Source organism: Engystomops pustulosus, chromosome 9, assembly GCF_040894005.1.
Source record: "Engystomops pustulosus chromosome 9, aEngPut4.maternal, whole genome shotgun sequence".
NCBI classification, from domain to species: Eukaryota; Metazoa; Chordata; class Amphibia; order Anura; family Leptodactylidae; genus Engystomops; species Engystomops pustulosus.
The window spans coordinates 112,287,807-112,306,924 of NC_092419.1; the positions used below are offsets into that span (position 1 = coordinate 112,287,807).

General features: G+C 46.8%; 1 protein-coding gene across 7 annotated transcripts in view; it reads left to right on the forward strand.

Annotated features, from left to right (window-relative positions):
• LOC140078023 (collagen alpha-1(V) chain-like) overlaps positions 1-19,118 on the forward strand; it is a 347,730-nt gene that overhangs the window by 154,057 nt on the left and 174,555 nt on the right. The gene's annotated exons all lie outside the window — the stretch shown is intronic.

Sequence of the window (19,118 nt, forward strand, 5' to 3'; positions counted from 1 at the left end):
TGGCCTCATTAGTGGCCTCTATGTGTCAGAGTAGTCACTGGCCTCATTAGTGGCCTCTATGTGTCAGAGTAGTCACTGGCCTCATTAGTGGCCTCTATGTGTCAGAGTAGTCACTGTCCTCATTAGTGGCCGCTAAGTATCAGAGTAGTCACTGCCCTCATTAGTGGCCGCTAAGTATCAGAGTGGTCACTGGCCTCATTAGTGGGCTCTATGTGTCAGAGTAGTCACTGTCCTCATTAGTGGCCGCTAAGTATCAGAGTAGTTACTGTCCTCATTAGTGGCCGCTAAGTATCAGAGTAGTCACTGTCCTCTTTAGTGGCCACTAAGTATCAGAGTAGTCACTGGCCTCATTAGTGGCCGCTAAGTATCAGAGTAGTTACTGTCCTCATTAGTGGCCGCTAAGTATCAGAGTAGTCACTGTCCTCTTTAGTGGCCACTAAGTATCAGAGTAGTCACTGGCCTCATTAGTGGCCACTAAGTATCAGAGTAGTCACTGGCCTCATTAGTGGCCGCTAAGTATCAGAGTAGTCACTGGCCTCATTAGTGGCCGCTAAGTATCAGACTAGTCACTGGCCTCATTAGTGGCCTCTATGTGTCAGAGTAGTCACTGGCCTCATTAGTGGCCTCTATGTGTCAGAGTAGTCACTGGCCTCATTAGTGGCCTCTATGTGTCAGAGTAGTCACTGGCCTCATTAGTGGCCTCTATGTGTCAGAGTAGTCACTGGCCTCATTAGTGGCCGCTAAGTATCAGAGTAGTCACTGGCCTCATTAGTGGCCGCTAAGTATCAGAGTAGTCACTGTCCTCTTTAGTGGCCACTAAGTATCAGAGTAGTTACTGGCCTCATTAGTGGCCTCTATGTGTCAGAGTAGTCACTGGCCTCATTAGTGGCCTCTATGTGTCAGAGTAGTCACTGGCCTCATTAGTGGCCTCTATGTGTCAGAGTAGTCACTGGCCTCATTAGTGGCCTCTATGTGTCAAAGCAGTCACTAGTCTCAGTAGCAACCTCTATGTGTCAGTCTTCATTGTGTGCACTGTGGGTGTGGCCATTATTTTGGGTGCACCTGTTTTTTTTCTTTCTGTTTGCCTCCGCCCTCATATACTTGACATTTTGGATAGTTCTCCATCGGGAACCTAATCCACGCAAAGAATATTTGTGATGATGGTGGGAGCTGGAGGGATCACTTGTATTGTCTTATACAATATCTGGAGTGGAGGCTGATCCCTGGTTTGCAGTCATTTTAGTCACTTGACACATGAAGAGCTGTTTATGTATTAACAAGTCATTTCTTATTGCTCCTTCTTTCAATTAGCAACAATTAGCGCCTCCGCCTTACAGCACATCTGCACAGATTTATGTTTTATAGTAAAATTATTAAAATCATCATTGAGTTTGTTGAGCCTGGAGGATTTTCGAGATATTGTAATCCTCACTTGCGGTGTGCCTGACTCTGTTACGGTGCGCTCAGCCTTGCTGGCGGTGTGCCCGGCTCTGTTAGGGTGCTCTCAGCCTCGCTGGCGGTGTGCCTGACTCTGTTAGGGTCCGCTCAGCCTCGCTGGCGGTGTGCCCGGCTCTGTTAGGGTCCGCTCAGCCTCGCTGGCGGTGTGCCTGGTTCTGTTAGGGTGCTCTCAGCCTCGCTGGCGGTGTGCCCGGCTCTGTTAGGGTGCACTCAGCCTCGCTGGCGGTGTGCCTGGCTCTGTTAGGGTGCGCTCAGCCTCGCTGGCGGTGTGCCTGGCTCTGTTAGGGTGCGCTCAGCCTCGCTGGCGGTGTGCCTGGCTCTGTTAGGGTCCGCTCAGCCTCGCTGGTGGTGTGCCTGGCTCTGTTAGGGTGCGCTCAGCCTCGCTGGCGGTGTGCCCGGCTCTGTTAGGGTCCGCTCAGCCTCGCTGGTGGTGTGCCTGGCTCTGTTAGGGTGCGCTCAGCCTCGCTGGCGGTGTGCCCGGCTCTGTTAGGGTCCGCTCAGCCTCGCTGGCGGTGTGCCCGGCTCTGTTAGGGTCCGCTCAGCCTCGCTGGCGGTGTGCCTGGTTCTGTTAGGGTGCTCTCAGCCTCGCAGGCTGTGTGCCTGGCTCTGTTAGGGTGCGCTCAGCCTCGCAGGCGGTGTGCCCGGCTCTGTTAGGGTCCGCTCAGCCTTGCAGAGTGGTGTGGAATGGGGTGACTGGCTGGACTGCGGCTCCCTATTATATATTTAATAGGGAGCCGTTCAGGAGCCAGCAGAGCCGACTTTTCTCACTAAGAGGAGCCGGACTTCCCACCACTACTGAGCAGCTGCAGGGGTGGTTGAGTCTGGTGGACTCTGTGTGGAAATGTGAGTGCAGACTGCAGATAGAACAGCACAGACATGAAGAAGCTGCACAGATGGGATGAGCACATTGCATAGTCCCATCCCTCACCCTCAGTCCATAGCCTGCATCCACTGTTTCACTGTACAGATTCTTTTTGGCAACCAGAGTGCAGGGCTTAAAGGAGACGAGCTGAGACTGGTAGAAAGCAGAACATTAGCAGAGAATCTGCTGTAATAAGGTAATCAATCTACACTGGAAAATGTTAGTTTTCAACTATCGCACCTATAGAAAAGCCTTTATAAAACCTTCAATCTTCCTTTATTTGACAGGGTGCGTTGTGACCATTCATCTGCAAAATCCCCCTGCTTGTAGCCCGCTGCAGACAATTTTATTGGGTCAAACATGTGAGGTGCTTGTGTAGGTGAAGCCATCCTGCCGGGTGCCTTGTGATGTCTGGGGCTCAGCAGCCGCTCTTCTCCAGTCTCAGGCCATCTTTATTCTCTGCATTTCTCTCCTGTTCGCTCGCTGCACTCGCTCCCCCTCCCCAAACATTGTAGCTTTGTCTTTGAAGTTATTTTATGTCACTGACATTAGTACAAAGCAGGTCTGCCCTGCAGGGAATCAGATAAGGAGCAAGAAGGAGATGAAATGTTAGATTAATTCCTTTCATATCTAAAATAGGAATCTTGGACATTTTGCAGCTCGGTGCACATTGCACCTCCAAGGTGTTTTTTGGAACTGATTGGAAAATAAAAATGCTGGAAAATAAATTGCATCGCCTAAGTCTCCCAACCCAGGCACACGCCTGCCTGATTTATGGCGGCGTTGTCATAAAGCCACAGGTGGAAGATTTTTCTTATAAAGACCTTGTTTCAACAGAAGATAAGACGGCGCCGACTCTCCACCTACCGAGTGACTTATGTATAATGCAATGTGTGTAGCGCTGCCAATGTCTGTAGGCTCACTCATAGGGGCACATTTACTTAGAAAGTTGGAAACTGCACTAAGGCTACATATGTGATGTATATAAGCCACCCCCATAGATGCCAATAGGCGCACAGTGCCGTATGGGAGTTGTACGGTGCAGCACACGTGTGGCACCGTTCAGTAGCCAGGAGAAAGATCGGACATGTCCTATCTCTCCCTGTAACACTGCGCCATGCGCCATATATTACTGTGGAGAGGGGCGGTGGTGAGCAGTGCTTACCCCCTCATCCTCTCCCTGGTGCCGGTGTAAGCCCGCCATATTACAGTACAGCGGGCATACATCATGTGAATGTAGCCTAAAAGTGTATTGTCCGTCTATAATGCTGCGTGTGGACAGAAATCATGAATATGTTGTTTCCCTCCACTGGCCCGCGACAGAATTTGCAAGTTTAATATGGCGCTTGGTCCAAATCAGTTGGACCGGCCGATGGCGTGCCCCCTTATTTGTGTCGCAGGTGCGCTACAAAAGGGTCGCGTGAGACACGATAGCAGCACAGACACTTCTTAAATACTGTAACTATGCAGCCGGTTTAGCCTAAAAGAACATGCACAGTCCGACAAAAGTGCGTCGCAAATCCCTTAGTAAATGTGCCCCATAGTCTTTGTACCGAGTTCTCTGAAGGTGCAGATAGTCCAATACTTTCTTAAAGGTGCTGATTTTGGAATCTACGTGCGATGGACCAAACGTATAGAAATGAATGGTGACCTCTACGTGGATCACCTGTGTATAAGGCCTAATGTAAAAAGTATGAGATCTGGGCTCAGTCTGGTAGGGTGATGATGCTGGTTATGCACCATTGGTTGCTATTGTGGCTGGGAAATGCTCCATCCCTGATGTGAACGGCCTCATTCACAAGTGTGACCGTGTGAACAGATTCTTATGAATAACTTATGCTTCATCTCCTCTTCAAAAGTTCTGCATGTGGGACCTGAATGGAGTCCGGCTGACACTGTCCACCCCGTGGGAGAGATATCAAAGAGTTTTCTTAGATCAAGGGTCTTGTTTTTTTTCCTCTCTGATTTTCAAAGGCTGGAGATTGAGTGTTCTGCATTACACTAATAAATTACTGGAGAGAAGGTCCAGATTAATAGAAATACCTGAGACTGATTCCTTTCTGGTTTGCTGTGATAATGTAATTGTTAGAGAACCTCTTGTGCAAATTAACACTTTATTAAAACTATGATTAAAAGCATTGCCCTGATGTCATCTAAGTTCCTGTTACATCTGCAATGTCTACCTTATGTATATATCTGATCACATAAAAATCACAGCATGCCTCTATGAACTGCTGCTCATCCCCATCCTCCATGGACTGCTGCTCATCCCCATCCTCCATGGACTGCTGCTCATCCCCATCCTCCATGGACTGCTGCTCATCCCCATCCTCCATGGACTGCTGCTCATCCCCATCCTCCATGGACTGCTGCTCATCCCCATCCTCCATGTACTGCTACTCATCCCCATCCTCCATGGATTTCTGCTCATCCCCATCCTCCATGGACTGCTACTCATCCCCATCCTCCATGGACTGCTACTCATCCCCATCCTCCATGGACTGCTGCTCATCCCCATCCTCCATGGACTGCTGCTCATCCCCATCCTCCATGTACTGCTACTCATCCCCATCCTCCATGGATTTCTGCTCATCCCCATCCTCCATGGACTGCTACTCATCCCCATCCTCCATGGACTGCTACTCATCCCCATCCTCCATGGACTGCTACTCCTCCCCATCCTCCATGCACTGCTGCTCATCACCATGGACTGCTACTCATCCCCATCCTCCATGGATTTCTGCTCATCCCCATCCTCCATGGACTGCTGCTCGTCCCCATGGACTGCTGCTCATCCCCATGGACTGCTGCTCATCCCCATCCTCCATGGACTGCTGCTCATCCCCATCCTCCATGGACTGCTGCTCATCCCCATACTTCATGGATTTCTACACCTCCCCATGCTCCATGGACTTCTACTCCTCCCAATCTTCCATGGATTTCTACACCTAACTATGCTCCATGGGTTTCTACTCCTCACCATCTTCCATGGACTGCTGCTCATCCCCATCCTCCATGGACTGCTGCTCATCCCCATCCTCCATGTACTGCTACTCATCCCCATCCTCCATGGACTGCTGCTCATCCCCATCCTCCATGGACTGCTGCTCATCCCCATCCTCCATGGACTGCTGCTCATCCCCATCCTCCATGGATTTCTACACCAACCCATCCTCCATGGACTGCTACTCCTCCCCATCCTCCATGGACTTCTTCTATTCCTCCCCATCCTCCATGGATTTCTACACCTCCCCATCCTCCATGGACTTCTACTCCTTCCCATCCTCCATGGATTTCTTCTCCTCCCCATCCTCCTTGGAATTTTCCACACCTCCCCATCCTCCATGGATTTCTACTCCTCCCCATCCTCCATGGACTGCTGCCCATCCTAATCCTCCATGGACTGCTACTCATCCCCATCCTCCATGGACTGCTACTCCTCCCCATCCTCCATGGACTGCTACTCCTCCCCATCCTCCATGCACTGCTGCTCATCCCCATCCTCCATGGACTGCTGCTCATCCCCATCCTCCATGTACTGCTACTCCTCCCCATCCTCCATGGACTGCTACTCCTCCCCATCCTCCATGCACTGCTGCTCATCCCCATCCTCCATGGACTGCTACTCCTCCCCATCCTCCATGGACTTCTACTCCTTCCCATCCTCCATGGATTTCTTCTCCTCCCCATCCTCCTTGGAATTTTCCACACCTCCCCATCCTCCATGGATTTCTACTCCTCCCCATCCTCCATGCACTGCTGCTCATCCCCATCCTCCATGGACTGCTACTCCTCCCCATCCTCCATGCACTGCTGCTCATCCCCATCCTCCATGGACTTTTACTCCTCCCCATCCTCCATGGACTTTTACTCATCCCAATCCTCCATGGACTGCTACTCCTCCCCATCCTCCATGGACTGCTACTCCTCCCCATCCTCCATGGACTGCTGCTCATCCCCATCCTCCATGTACTGCTACTCATCCCCATCCTCCATGTACTGCTACTCCATCCTCCATGCACTGCTACTCCTCCCCATCCTCCATGGACTGCTACTCCTCCCCATCCTCCATGCACTGCTACTCCTCCCCATCCTCCATGTACTGCTACTCCATCCTCCATGGACTTTTACTCATCCCAATCCTCCATGGACTGCTACTCCTCCCCATCCTCCATGCACTGCTACTCCTCCCCATCCTCCATGGACTGCTACTCCTCCCCATCGTGGAAGACTCTGTGGCTGTAGTCTCTTCTCTGCTGTCAGAGGGATCTCTGATGTAACTGGATGACTCTGATGCTGTAGTCTCTTCTCTGCTGTCAGAGGGATCTCTGATGTATACGGATGACTCTGTGGCTGTAGTCTCTTCTCTGCTGTCAGAGGGATCTCTGATGTAACTGGATGACTCTGATGCTGTAGTCTCTTCTGCTGTCAGAGGGATCTCTGATGTATACGGATGACTCTGAGGCTGTAGCTCATTCAGTGCAGACATAATGGGGCAGATTTATCAAGCTGTCTGAAAGTCAGAATATTTCTAGTTGCCCCTGGCAACCAATCACAGCTCAGCTTTCATTTTACCTGTGCACGTGAATATTTTAAAGGAAACCTACCACCACAAATCTACCTATAAAGGTAGATTGGGTGGTAGGTGGATCAATGGGACGTGAGGATAGCCCTTTTAAGGGCTAATCCTCACGTCCCCACACTTTTTTGATAACTTTTATTACACATATATTCAAATTTACTTATGCGGCTACTGGGGCGTGGAGTAGCCGCATCTGAGGTTACACGAGGCGGCTACTCCACGCCCCGGTAGCCACTTTACCCCTCCTACTCACCCATCTTCGGTGCGCAGCTCCGCGTAGCTGCGCGCCCTCGTCCGGCGATCCTGCCGTCTGAGCATGCGCAGAAGAGCAGGCCCGCGCCTGCGCGGTCACTGCTCCGAAACAGGCGTGGGCCTGCTCTTCTGCGGACGAGGGCACGCAGCTACGCGGAGCTGCGCGCCGAAGATGGGTGAGTAGGAGGGGTAAAGTGGCTACCGGGGCGTGGAGTAGCCGCCTCGTGTAATCTCAGATGCGGCTACTCCATGCCCCAGTAGCCGCATAAGTAAATTTGAATATATGTGTAATAAAAGTTATCAAAAAAGTGTGGGGACGTGAGGATTAGCCCTTAAAAGGGCTATCCTCACGTCCCATTGATCCGCCTACCACCCAATCTACCTTTATAGGTAGATTTGTGGTGGTAGGTGCCCTTTAAAGGAGGCAACTAGAAATATTCTGACTTTCAGACAGCTTGATAAATCTGCCCCAATATAGTGGGGGAGGCCCAGCTTTGGGTCTTGTATTCTGTCTTCTTGATGACCATACAATCTCCTTACTATTGCCTGGTTCTGACTCTCTGTGTGGGTTTGGGCGGTTTTCCTATGCACAGAGTGCTTTTGTCTTGTTGCTGGCTGTCATATTGATAGCACTTGGTCTTGTGTAGCAGAACCTAGTACTAGTAGATACTAAACCCCGGTACCAGGTACCGCCTAGAGCATGTTTACAGTGGAACAACGAAAAATGTGAGTATAACCAGGCAGCTGCCATGGAAAATGCCTCATCATGGGCCACTGTGTCCTGTGTCTATCTCACCTTCTCAGATGTCACCAGCCCTGCATGATGATGTCACCAGCCCTGCCTGATGATGTCACCAGCCCTGCCTGATGATGTCACCAGCCCTGCCTGATGATGTCACCAGCCCTGCCTGATGATGTCACCAGCCCTGCCTGATGATGTCACCAGCCCTGCATGATGATGTCACCAGCCCTGCCTGATGTCACCAGCCCTGCCTGACGAAGTCACCAGCCCTGCATGATGATGTCACCCCATATACTGGATCAGACATGCAGTGGGGTCTATTGTGTATGTGTTGTAATAGTCCTAGTACCTCCGAGCAGGGGTCTCCCTATCTTATATGTCATATGTCAGGGGTTGTCCTCCCCATTCTGTTCTTACATTCCCACGATTTCCACGTTGCTTTTTGCTACCAGGTGGTTGTCCTCCAGCTCATGACTCTTAGAAGCTGTGGTGTTATTACTGGTGTGTGTGGTCCTCGGAGCTTGCACTCCATCACCAGCGGCCGCCCTTCCCGTGCTGAATTTGGCGTGTTGTGCGATCCCTGCTCCGTTTTATTGGGAATCTTAATTCCAGCCGTCTTTTAAACGTCCAGGAGTGACTTGTTAATATGAAACTACTTAGTGAAACCACATGTCCTGGCGGCCGCCGCGTCTTCCTTGTATGAATCCAGATGGTTATTAATAAGAAGAATTTACCTAAAATATAGAGGAAACGTAAAATAGCATCTGTATGGGCGGCCGGGCGAGCAAACCTGGGTGTCACCAGTGCCAGGATAATACTTCCCAATGAACCACAGGCTGACATTGTAACGGCAGAGGAGCCTCATGTCATGTGATAATTATTCATCACCGGCCACACCTGAAGCTTAGATACACCACTGTACCATCTTGTGTACATAGGGGCGACCAATGACATCAGTTTTCTTTCCGTGCCTTGATGTGAATACTGAAGTCCCTGTTCAGATAGATCTGATAACTGTCCCAGACATTTCCCCTGAGACGGGCACAGGACAGGTAACCCAATCCGTACAGACAGTGACAGCGTCCGACCCCAGGAAGATGGCGCCAGCATTGTCTGCTCAGTGACAACACAGCCGAGCGCCAAGATGCCTCCCAAGTGTCCTGATCATCTCAAGACATTGTCAGAGGACGGCTAATAACAGCCCATCAATGGCATAGATTACTGCAAGTGCAGGAGCTCATCACATGGAAGGGGAAGAAGGTCAGAGCCATTACCAGTGTATTATCCTGGAGAGCGACAAGCCCTGATATCTGCTCTGTACAGGTGGTCCCCTACTTAAGGACACCCGAAGGAGTGATAGGAGCTAAAACAGCAATAAAACTGAATAACATTGTAAAGTAAGGGGTTAAAATGATTTTTATTTTGTTAACATCACCGGGGATTGAGATGGGAGAATTTTCTTTTTTGGGAAAACCCCTTTAAAGTCTCCCCTGCTGGGGCTCCAGGCTCTTATGCAGTACAAATGATTACACCAGGTCTGTAGTGGTCGAGTTTTTCTCTCTACTTTCCGTTGGTTTTCCGGGGGAGACTATAATACATCTGGCAGCCGGGCATTCACCCCCTGCACCACAGAAGGGACGCATGCGCCACATTTCCAGCGCAGACACTTATTAAATACCTGTGTAAGTCGTTTAAGCCCCGAATAAAGTGCACAGTCCAACAAAATTGTGTGTGCGACCCTTAGTAAATGATCCCCAATGACTTTAAGGGCTTTTTTAGCATTGTATGATGTAACATATGCACCTATGTGCAGATATATGAATGAATGGAGTGGTGGTTCACTCATTGGCGCCTCACTATTCAGGAGTCCCGCAGACATCCATCTATCCTGCCCACCATTGCTGTCCGCTCTTCTACCTGTCATGGGGGCCCTTGGCTGTTGACCGTAGATCAATATTGTGAAAGTTTTCATCTTCTGATGTTTGTTGAAGTTTGTTACCATTAGTTGTATCATTTGCTTGTTGTATCGTTCTGCGGAGATGAATGTCAGGACACAGACTGGGCCACCGCTGGGAATATAAGGACACAATTTATTTCACAGCGTCTGTCCTTGTAGTGGTGTATAGGAGGGTCCCAGACCTGTGTGTAGCCCGGAGACAGCAGACACAGGTGACGGATGCTTCATTATTAAATAACACAATTACATCTGGTGCCAGGAGGCCCAGAACATGACATCAGCGACGCCACGTCTATCGCACACTGTGTTATATACTGGAACTTCTGAGGTGGTGCAGAAAGTAACTGCATTGCAGATAAAGGGACGTCATGTCGGGGTCTTGTCCCTGCATGACAGATACTAATCACCCAACCCCTTCTCATAAGGTTTTCCCAGGTCGGCCATTACTGTGTCATTGCTACATGTTACACAGGGGTAGGGGCATTCTCACTGCAGATACCCTGAGCATTGCCCTGCAAGATATCCGAATATCCAACAACTTCATGTACATTGTAGGTGTTATCAGCCTATTCCTGTGCTTTCTGAGCCACACTCATCATTCAGACTATAGGTGTCACCTCATCTTATATATCATCCACATCAATGGATGTAGGAAAGTGTCAGTCGTGCCAACCATGAGCTCTGTTTTTTGGCTGTACTGGTTATAATTCTTCTTATTTTAAGACTTGTGTCCATTCTTCCTGGGACGTCTTTACTGCAAAAGTTTGGAAAGTAACGTTATACTCCAAAGTAAAAATGGGACTTGCTGCACCGCTGTTCTCCACATTCCCAGATGTCTTTTCCATAGACCCTATTGCAGCCAAAAATAGAATTAGAATTGTTAATCTTACTCTGAATTTTCATCCCTTTTGTTAATTGTTTCTGTTTAATGCAGATAATTCAGTCTAGTGGCAGATATGCCGTATCATTATCTCTCACTGTGCAACCACCTACCTGCACTTATCCCCTGAGTCACAAAGCTCCTCTTTATGAGCAGAGGAAGAACAATAGCGGGAGCAGACTCCTAATCTCCCCTCCTCGCTGTGGTGGAGGCTTTCCCTGGAGTTCTCCTGTGTTGTTTTAATATCATGCTTTCTATTGTTGGTGATGGGAATATTGCTTTGTGATCCCCGGAGGATAAAGAGATTCATTGCTGACATATCCCACTCATATAATGCAGTGCTTAGGAATTTCTGGTGGCTCTCAGTTGGACTGGACTGCAGAGAGATGGTTCATCTATCTATATATCCATTTTATATATCTATCGATCTGATATATATCATTACTATCTATCTCATATCTATCTGTCTATCCATTTTCTATCTATCTGTCATAGTTAGTCTGATTTACCAGTGTAGAGGAGTATGATGTGTCATGGAAAGAGGTGGTGAAGACGGCGGGGGTGATCCTGAACTCTCTGCTGGCTGAGGGGAGCTGTAGAACGGCGCCCCCTCTGCCCACCCAGGTGTAATATATCGGGTTATATCCATGCAGTGTCGCGCGCTCCTGCTGACATTGAGGGTGAAGAAACGCTATTTTTAAGCGTCAAGTTCTTTGTAGCTCCCCTGATGCTGCCCCCATCTTGCTGCAGATGGTGCTTCCTGAGGAACGATGCTCAACTCGCCTCATGGCTGTTCCACCTCTGGGTGCAGAGGGCACTGTCACTTCCAAGAGCCCCAGGGAGCCCATACAAATACCAATACTATACAAATGCTTGTGGTGGTGGTGGGTGGTCTATATTTCATATATCCCCATATCCAGGTTCTCACTAAAACAGAACTTTTAATATCAGATTCCATAAAAAATTTCATTTTTCATTCTTTCTTAATAAAGACTCATTAAAAACACAAATGTTTGTATTTATAGATTAGTAGAGCTGTAGATTCATCCACTATTTGGGGAAATCTAAGTAAATTAATGTTGCAATCATCCATATAAAATGGACTTGCAACTATTGTTTCAATGTGTGTATCATGTTGTAGGCTCATAGCCTGCAGCTCAGCAATACCTATACATTCACAAGCATTTGCTGGCTAAAAAACACTATTAGCTCCCAACATGTTTCCCCCTACATCAGGGGCTCTGGGCTATCAGTAATGGCAGCGCTTTGTGTTTGAGGCTGAAAATTTAAAATCACAATTGGATAAGAATATATTAGTAGCAGCGCACGATTATCCCATTGACCTGTAGTCTCTCAGTATTTGCGGTTTATGCACCTGCTCCTACTCTCCATGTTCGCGCATGCGGGTGGACTTAGTGCAGAGTGTGGCGGCAATCCGCGCATGTCACCGTATGTACATAACTCACAGCAATATTGGGCGCATGCATATCAGTGGACTGAGTACATATCACAGTAGCAGCACTAGGCGCATGTCACCGTATGTACATAACTCACAGCAATATTGGGCGCATGCATATCAGTGGACTGAGTACATATCACAGTAGCAGCAATAGGCGCATGTCACCTGATGTACATAACTCACAGCAATATTGGGCGCATGCATATCAGTGGACGGAGTACATATCACAGTAGCAGCAATAGGCGCATGTCACCGTATGTACATAACTCACAGCAATATTGGGCGCATGCATATCAGTGGACGGAGTACATATCACAGTAGCAGCACTAGGCGCATGTCACCGTATGTACATAACTCACAGCAATATTGGGCGCATGCATATCAGTGGACTGAGTACATATCACAGTAGCAGCAATAGGCGCATGTCACCTGATGTACATAACTCACAGCAATATTGGGCGCATGCATATCAGTGGACGGAGTACATATCACAGTAGCAGCAATAGGCGCATGTCACCGGATGTACATAACTCACAGCAATATTGGGCGCATGCATATCAGTGGACTGAGTACATATCACAGTAGCAGCAATAGGCGCATGTCACCGTATGTACATAACTCACAGCAATATTGGGCGCATGCATATCAGTGGACTGAGAACATATCACAGTAGCAGCAATAGGCGCATGTCACCGTATGTACATAACTCACAGCAATATTGGGCGCATGCATATCAGTGGACTGAGAACATATCACAGTAGCAGCAATAGGCGCATGTCACCGGATGTACATAACTCGCAGCAATATTGGGCGCATGCATATCAGTGGACTGAGAACATATCACAGTAGCAGCAATAGGCGCATGTCACCGGATGTACATAACTCACAGCAATATTGGGCGCATGCATATCAGTGGACTGAGTACATATCACAGTAGCAGCAATAGGCGCATGTCACCGGATGTACATAACTCACAGCAATATTGGGCGCATGCATATCAGTGGACTGAGTACATATCACAGTAGCAGCAATAGGCGCATGTCACCGGATGTACATAACTCGCAGCAATATTGGGCGCATGCATATCAGTGGACTGAGTACATATCACAGTAGCAGCAATAGGCGCATGTCACCGGATGTACATAACTCGCAGCAATATTGGGCGCATGCATATCAGTGGACGGAGTACATATCACAGTAGCAGCAATAGGCGCATGTCACCGGATGTACATAACTCACAGCAATATTGGGCGCATGCATATCAGTGGACTGAGAACATATCACAGTAGCAGCAATAGGCGCATGTCACCGGATGTACATAACTCACAGCAATATTGGGCGCATGCATATCAGTGGACTGAGTACATATCACAGTAGCAGCAATAGGCGCATGTCACCGGATGTACATAACTCGCAGCAATATTGGGCGCATGCATATCAGTGGACTGAGTACATATCACAGTAGCAGCAATAGGTGCATGTCACCGTATGTACATAACTCACAGCAATATTGGGCGCATGCATATCAGTGGACTGAGTACATATCACAGTAGCAGCAATAGGCGCATGTCACCGTATGTACATAACTCGCAGCAATATTGGGCGCATGCATATCAGTGGACTGAGTACATATCACAGTAGCAGCAATAGGCGCATGTCACCAGACTTATTATAAAGTCCACGAGAATGTCCAATGTGAATGGCTACAATATTGCGTTTACTCATGAGTTTCTCTCATTAATGGAAATGTGTCCATACGTTTCAGGTAAGTATTGCATATTACATCAGTTAGTTATGGTCCAACTCTTTATAATGGAAGAGTTTCGTTATATAAAGAAGAGATGTGCAGCAAATTGATCTATCGTCTATCAAATCTCACACAGACTGTTGTGCATACAATATAAATCCGTTATTTACAGAGGAATATCATGGAATAAAGCACATGACAAATAATTCTAGGGCAACAGCAAAAGTAAAGCCTTTATTTAGGCCATTTGGGCTACGGCATTTTAGTCTGAGTCCATTGTGCTTCAGTCTGAAGAAGTTTTCTATCGAGATTTCTCCCGTCTTTGACCTAGTTATATCTTTTCAATTCCCACAAATTTTATGCAATTTACATCTCCTTTGTGTATAACCCTTATGTGTTTGGAGATGGAAGCATCTTTGTTGGTGGTAATTGAGCTCAAATGTCCTGAAATCCATCTGCGTAATTCCTGGACTGTCTCTACATGTAGCAGTGGACATTGTGCTGCACAAATGACTCCTTCGCTTTTACCATTTATAAATTGTCTCGCAGTTTGTTCCTCTCCATGAATAGGATTTGATGCGGGATACATTTGCAGATAGTACAGTTTGTGAAGGGATATGACCCTGTTAAGCTCCATCTCAGCCAAGTGTCTTTCATAGGTTTCTCTGAATGATGACTCTGGACTAAATAGCCCTTCAAATTTCTTCCTCTTCGATTGGTTATTTCTGGGTTAGTGTTTTTTTTTTCTCTTAAATCGGGGTCTGCTAAAAAATTGGCCGAAGTTTCTTGATAACCTTGGAAATCCGGTCAGCACCATATCCATATGCACCGGATATGTTCTTGTTTGCAAGCTGACCTTTTAGATAGTACAAGTGTATTGTGTTCGGTTCTCCTTGATCCCGAGTAAGCGTAATATATATGTTTTTTGGGGTGTTCCCTGTTCTTAAATCTGTTGTATAGGAGAGAGATCTCACTTGTACAATTCCTACGGGCTTGCATGTATTGGCCAACCAGGATTCCCTTCTTAAAGGGCTTTTCCAAAGAACATAAGTTAGGCCTTATCCACAGAATAGGGCCTAACTTGCTGATCCGTGGGGGGTCTCAGTAATGAGACCCCCACAGATCAGGATAAACAAGGGGTCCGATGGTGTCTGTCGTACCCCTTGTCGCTCTGTCAGAGTAATGGAGCAGACGGCCGCACATGACTGTTCTGCTCCATTAATCTCTATGGAGCTGACGCGGACTGTACCCCATCAGCGGACTGTACCCCCAGCAGTGCAGTGTACCCCATCAGCGGACAGTTTTGTACATCACCTCTCCGTGTAATAGCGGGGAAGCTTTGTGTCTGTAATGACTGATCTCATGCTTACAGTGACTCATTTTATAATCTCTTTCCATATGAATTGGTCTTGACTCTGGACAAGTCTCGCAGTTACACAAGCTGCGCCCGATGATGGAGATGGGTTAGTGTTAGCTCTGAATGACAGGTATATTTAGGATCACATCCCCAGGCTGTATGCATTGCTTGTCTGTAGGAGAGGGACATGGATAAGAGCTTACACCCCGCAGCACATTCTGCTACTGAGCCTCATAGACTGCACCCATCCCATCACTAGCACCTATGTTATATGTAACTGCTCCTCACACAACCTTTTAAATGTGGCCATAGTACGTGTAAATGCTGTGAAACTATCTGTCACAGAAAATCATCTTTCACATCCAACAATTCGGGTGAATGTTTTCAGATAAGACACTTCCTTAATTGCAGCTCGAATTATGTTATCTATCTGATTGAATGTGGTTGTAAACTACAATATGTGGGCCGCACCATACAACCTCTGAGGGAACGCCTCAACAAACACAGAAGCAATATCAGTAACGCCTTCCCGCTACACAGTCTATCCAGACATGCAGCACAATTCCATAAACGCAACTATAAAGAATTCAGCATCACTCTAATAGAACACATCCCCCCGTCCACTCCACAGAGATACAATCACCTTATCAAACGCCAAACCCTTACACCAGCTGCTCTGAATGAGTCACCAGAAAACATTTTTTAACATCCACTAATATCTGAATCTCTTCAACGGAGCATCATCTTTAATTTTTATGTCTCTTATTCGTATCCCCTATGCATTCTTATTACCTTCTTATTATGATCCTATATCTAAGTATCTATTTTAATCATATCATCTGCATCGTCATTTATTTGTCTATTTGTTTATTTATTTATATATTAATTTTTTTGTTGCAGATTTCATTATAACATCCACTATTTATTTATCATATTCTCATTAGCACCACTCTCCTAGCATTCTCTACACTATATATATCCATATTCCTACAAGTTGATATCACCCTCTGTAATATCGGCCACACACGGCCAGAGCGCCGCGCCACTTACAAACTTTCCCCGGTATCTAGCCGGGTTCTTTCTGCGCATGCGCCACTTACATGTGGCTTCTAGCACCTAGTGCGTATGCGCGCTTACAATACCTACTCTGCGCATGCGCCAGCGTCCGTACTGCTTATATTCAGTCGGCGCTGCAGCGCGCACATATTCTACAGCCACCGCTCATCATCCATCGTGCTGTAATATGTAAGCACTGCCAATCCTGGCCCTATTATATATAAATAAGTCTTATTACTTTAAACTCTCCACCTATTGATGCCTTCACAGGATTATATATATATTTACCATTGCCACCTTATTATTTATGTAATATAATTTACTATTGTCATCTCATTATTTATTTATTTATCTCTGGATCAACTGAGTTTTACCCATCTTTTTATCCATGGTTTTATCCATCCCATATATGAACATATTAACTATTAATCTAATTGCATATTTACCTAGTTATACTTTTGATAAGTGTACGGTTACATACTGTCTGGTTATCCATTGTGTCCCATTCTAATTATGTTATATCATCCTTTTTAAAGATATTGATGCATTCTATCTCTGTATATCCAATCGCTTGCCATCTATTCACACTATTATTGTATGTATACACACTTTATTCTATTTTATTTTTGTCTTCTGTTATCATGTTTTATAGTATTGGTCTGATGAAGGGTTATCCCGAAACGCGTTACCAATGTTTCAAATCGAATTTTAATCATTTACAATAAATACGAATTAGCTTTTATACCAAACCGTGTTTTGGTAAAATTCTCTGGGTTACAAGCGCACCCATCTATAGCGCCACATTCTCTCTTCCGCTTATACTCTCACACAACCTTATCAGGTATGGCTGCCTATTCTACCTGGCTGCTCTCTCCTCCATTCACCTCAGTCCATTTATCCCTGGAGAGCACAGGGGAAGGACCCACCAATATTGCAATAGATGCAGAGCCGCCATGTACTTCACTGCAAACGAAACCGAGGGAAGAGGGCAAGTAACTAATGAGACATCAGAGCCGGGTCATTGTAGCTACAGCTGTGTACACACCGCTCGTCCCCTTATACCGAGTCCTAACATTGACACTTTGTATTATGGACATTCCTCGTGTAGGCATCGCTCTCTTCCTTTACTATGTATCCAATTGGTTTTATTATCACTGGAATCTGTCTGATTTGGAGGGATGTGGTCCTGATACATAGGTGCTCCGCTCAGACACTGCAGCAGGGGAGTCTGGGTTGCTAGGGTTAGGTGAAGGATATAGCTGCAAGAGGGGCCCAACAGTACAATGCAGGCACTGCAATGGTAATAACAGGATTTATATGGGTGCATGTATTCTCATCCTGTATATGCCACTGTATTTATGGACTACTACTCCCATCCTGTATATATGGACACCTCACAGTACTAGTACTCCTAGTACAGCAGCAAACAGTCTGATTGTGGAGCAGCACAGCGAGTATAATGGATCAAGTCCAATGGTGGGTGCACGGCTCCAACAAACCCGATCCACCGGCTTGTAAGGTTAGATATCCACTACTACTCCTATCCTGTATATATGGGCACAGCACTACTACTCTTATCTTCTGCATAGTGCTTGGGGAGTGGGGGTCCTGCTGTGTAACATGGGGGGTTGTTGGCAGAAGGTTCTCGGCCATGCACGGCACAAACCATTTCCTTGGGGGTGATTTAGTAAGTGTTCAGACCTGGCTGCTGTAATTGCAGAGTAGGGAACGGAGTGTCCTACAGGATCCTGCCAGTGTATCCTTGGCCTGTCAGGCTTGATGGATATTGGAGTGTGGGAGAGGCAAGAATTCTACTTTTTCTGTTTAATAAAAAAATAATTGTGACTGCAATTTTTTTCCATAATTGAATCATGAAGCAATCAGATGCTGCGGATAATCTGATAAATCTCTGCGAGGCTTCTGGATATCATCCAGGATCACATTCCAGGGGGAGGGAGGGCGCATAGGCTACAATCTGACCGAGAGCAGGATCAGGCTGTGGCCTCAGTGTAGTGGGAAGTCCCCCAGATGTCTCCTGCACCCTCTCCTGGATGTCTGCCCGGCCGCTGGATGCTCCATTACCAATCCAGCAACAAGGGAGACGCCGAGTACACTCAGTGCTGAGCGGGACCGCAGATCCAGATGTGAGCTCAGAACTATCCCAACTCTGCACCCCAGACCTCTGCGTCCTGATAGTCCAAATAAAATACTAGAGTGTAAAGCACAGATTGTAACCGTAGTTATATTCTTGTACATAGGAGGCAGTATTATAGCAGTTATATTCCTGTACATAGGGGGCAGTATTATAGTAGTTATATCCCTGTACATAGGGGGCAGTATTATAGTAGTTATATTCCTGTACATAGGGGGCAGTATTATAGTAGTTATATTCCTATACATAGGGGCAGTATTATAGTAGTTATATTCTTGTACATAGGGGGCAGTATTATAGTAGTTATATTCTTGTACATAGGGGGCAGTATTATAGTAGTTATATTCTTGTACATAGGGGGCAGTATTATAGTAGTTATATTCCTGTACATAGGGGGCAGTATTATAGTAGTTATATTCCTGTACATAGGGGGCAGTATTATAGTAGTTATATTCCTGTACATAGGGGGCGGTATTATAGTAGTTATATTCTTGTACATAGGGGGCAGTATTATAGTAGTTATATTCCTGTACATAGGAGGCAGTATTATAGTAGTTATATTCTTGTACATAGGGGGCAGTATTATAGCAGTTATATTCCTGTACATAGGGGCA